This window comes from Diaphorina citri, unplaced genomic scaffold (assembly GCF_000475195.1).
Source record: "Diaphorina citri unplaced genomic scaffold, Diaci psyllid genome assembly version 1.1 scaffold48, whole genome shotgun sequence".
Classification (NCBI taxonomy): Eukaryota; Metazoa; Arthropoda; class Insecta; order Hemiptera; family Psyllidae; genus Diaphorina; species Diaphorina citri.
Window position 1 is genome coordinate 81,859 of NW_007377485.1, and position 4,098 is coordinate 85,956.

The following is a 4,098-nucleotide window of genomic DNA, read 5'->3' on the forward strand; positions in this document are numbered from 1 at the left end:
TAACACAGATTTTTCCTCTCGGTAAAACTCTTTGAAAAAGTTTTTCTTTACTTCTAAATCGACTTTTGTAATTATAGGTATCTCTGACTCCTTTTCCCTCCCTATCTCTCTCTCTACCTCCCTCCCTTCCTAACGCTCTCTCTCTCTCTCAACTTTCAAGATAGTTTTAAGAGTGTTCTCAACTTGAGAGATGACTTTAAATCAAACTTTTGAGTGTTAATTTAATCTTTCGAGTGTTATTTTGGGGACCCCGTCTATCCAACGGTGTAAAGCTACCCTCACTAACATCACACTCACCCACACAGAAAACTCTCCCCTTTCTGCTCCACTGACTTGTGACCTCCCGGGGATAAAAACGGCGAAATCAGATCCCCAATACTCATCCCCAATCCCCGTTGGAATCCCCAAACTCCTATTGTTTCATAATAATTATTTATCGCGAAATAATAATCACAAAACAAAAATATCGAATATTATTTTTGTGCAAGATTCTCCAGAATCTCAAAGAGGAAATGGGTGAGGAGAAGAAGAAGGAAAAGGAGGAGGAGGTGGAGAAAGTGGAGGAGGAGAGAGTGGATAGGGGTAGTGAAATCGGAGGAGGGGTGAGAGATGGAAGGGATGAGAGGGCAAAATTTCAACAAGTTTTTAATGAAATTAAAGTAAACAAAGAAGAGAGCGGAGCTATATTAATGTACATTTCGGGAATTTAATCTCACACTATGCGAATATATAAGATCCGATTCTGCTTTATACCTACTGCTGTAGGTATACGTATATGCTATAGCTACATTTCGGGAGCTTCATTTCACATTGTGAGATTCTGCGTTATGGCTCTTTACTGGTGACAGTCATAGAACCTGTGATAGGTTCCGGCCTACATATTAAAATGTATGTTTACACCTGAGTTCAGATACTCTGCCCTCGGAGTATGTGAACATAATATATGTAGTTTATGTACTCTGAGGGAACATACTCTAAAGTACTTTACTAAAGATGATTAAATCTGGAAATACCTAGTCTAAAAACTTAATACCTGGTATGAGGTCTGGGATCTGGGGGCAAATGTTTCTTGAGGGGTAATACATTTGTTTATCCCGGTTAGGTAGCTGCTTGGGGTGGGATGGATTTTTGTTTATTTTTTGTGGGCACTTGATTTATTTTGGGAGGATATTAATGTACATTTCGGGGATTATTTAATCTCACACTGTGAGAATATATAAGATCCGATTCTGCTTTATACCTACTGCTGTAGGTATACGTATATATGCTATAGCTACATTTCGGGAACTTCATTTCACATTGTGAGATTCTGCGTTATGGCTCTTTACTGGTGAGTCACCAGTGGTGACAGTCATAGAACCTATAATAGGTTCCGGGCTACCTACATATTAAAATGTATGTTTACACCTGAGTTCAGATACTCTGCCCTCGGAGTATGTGCCATGAACATAATATATGTAGTTTATGTACTCTGAGGGAACATACTCTAAAGTAGGTACTTTACTAAAGATGATTAAATCTGGAAATACCTAGTCTAATAACTTAATACCTGGTATGAGGTCTGGGATCTGGGGGCAAATGTTTCTTGAGGGGTAATACATTTGTTTATCCCGGTTAGGTAGCTGCTAAAAAAGCTTGTGCATTCACGTGTTGTAGCGAAGAGCGAAAGACAAAGGAATTGGGATATTTTCATTTCATATTTTCAAGCTATTTCGAGTGGGTAGGTTGAAAGGTGAAGTTTATTTTCTCGGAAGTTTTTGAGAGCTGTATTTCCCTACGTGGGAACAGGCTGGGAAATGCATAGGAATCTTTTATTTTTCCACGAATCTCGGTACACAGGTTTCTCTTCTCATTTGAATTGAACACAGTCCTCAAATCCCAATTTACTAGTATCAGAAAGGTATTAAAAATCCATAATACCTATAAATTTATTTTCTGTTGGTAATTATGGCACATCCATCACTATTATTATACCACTTATCATTTTAGTATGTGTAGGAAAACATGTTGATATAGGTACCTACCTAGTTTGTTGTAAATTATTAAAGAGAGCAGTTCTGTGACTTTGATCACATTTTTAATTGCCTTTTTTTACTCGTACGTTAGGTATTATTTATCAACGCCTTGTAGGCACTTGAAGAAAAATCCTACCCCACTGAACACAGCACGACAGCAATTACCTATTTTGTTCTACACCGGCTTTTGCTCATGTTCCTACAAGAGCTTGGCATGCAGCGTGCAAGGGTCATGTTTGTCGTCCTGATCTTTACACCTTCTTCTTTTTCTTTGTCTTAGTGCCGTCTTCCACCTCTCCATCTTCTCCCTCTCTCCTTGCCTAACCTTCTCTAAACCCTAATTTCTGTCTGTTTGCTGGGAAATGTTTATTCCGCCATTGAATTGAGAGCGTTGTAAACTGACTCGTTTGCTTCTTTGTGAAATGAGAAAGTCTAGGATTTATCAAGTTTAGAAAGTTTAGATTGCCAGCCTAGTTAGCTTAGTTGGTAGTGCGTCTGCCTCGTAAGCGCTAGGCCGTGGGTTCGATTTCCGCCCGGGGCGGATTTTATCCTGATGGGATAATGTTCGTTCTCGGAACGGCTGGCTTTCTTAGAGGCCATAGTGACCCCCTGTCACCCCTTGGACCTTCTCAACCACCTCTAGGTATAACTCTACTTCTACCCCTCCCGGAGCACCTCACACATGAACTTTGCGTGCCCAGTCTAATTAATTATACCCCGGTGTCATTTGTGTGCCATATAAATATTGTGGGGATTTTCTCCCCCCCGTCTCATGAATGTAATTTCATTATTTTTCTCCGTTTTACCCTTCGTTTCTTCCTTTTGGTTCGTTTTATCTTCTGTGTTTATCATACTCTTTTTCTGTTTACTTTGTTTCATCCCTTTTCTTTTTGTCTCTTGCGTTATCCCAACACCTCTTTCGGTGCTTTCTTGTCTGTTTTCTGGTTTAGCCAACACGCGTCGTCTTGCGTTTCCACGATTTATTCTTTCCACTTTCCACGTTCCCCTCTGAATTTACAGAGATTGTTCAGTCCATTGCTGATGGCAGTATAAACAAAGAACACCTTCCTTGGTATCACTGCTTTCTAGATTTTTCCTATGCATTTTCTCTATTATACTTTTACATATACCATAAATAATAATGCCTAAGTAATGTATTTACCGTTCACTATGAAGACTAATGAGTCATGAGATTTATTTCCCTTTACTTCACTCCACTTATGTAGGTACCTAACCTACCTGTTTATATTAAATAAGTGACATTTTAAGCTTGTTGGTCATGTTGTAGGTTGTACTCTTTGACATCACAGGTTTTACATAAGTATAAGAACAGGGTGACCCAGCGTTACCTGACGAATTTGATTTGCCCATAACTTTTTTTTTGTATTTATTAAAGTGTTCTAACATTGAACACTTTAATAAATACAAATAAAAGTTATAACTCGTAGCTTATTTAAATTAACATCACCTAGTTCAGAACAAAATGAGGTTTTTTTTTTTTAATGGTAGTCGTGGACCCCGCAACATCGAGCTTTCGTCGTAGTGGCATTTTTTAGAAGTACTTAGTGAATTTTTGACTAATGCTCAGACTCTCAGATGAAGTTTCGCACCCATTTGAAAAAAACTTGGTTCGGAGAAAAACAAAACACAGAACTTTAATTTTTCCTCAGAGAGAGGGGGAGGGGGAGGGAGCCATGAAAAATGCACACGAAATTTTTGTGGCAAACTTTCGCCTGATTTCGTTTGAAAAATTCACGAAAACAATAACTCGGGGGTAGAAAGTCGAGGTAGGGGAGGGGGTAAACTCACGGAGAAGAGGGTGAAAGTTGGAGAGGGGAGGGGGGCTGGAAAATTCTGTTTTTACGGAATAACTTCCGGAGCGGGCACAGTTTTTCACACAAAACTACATGGAAAAACTTGCGAAGGAAAGAAGGAGCAACCAGAGGTGTGGTAAAACCGACCCGGTGGGGACCAGAAAAAAAAATCCATTTCCAAAATTAATAATTATTGTGAATAAAATATCTTAGAGCTGGTACCTACTTACTTTATTACTGCGTAGTAGAAACTTCTTGTTTTTAGTACG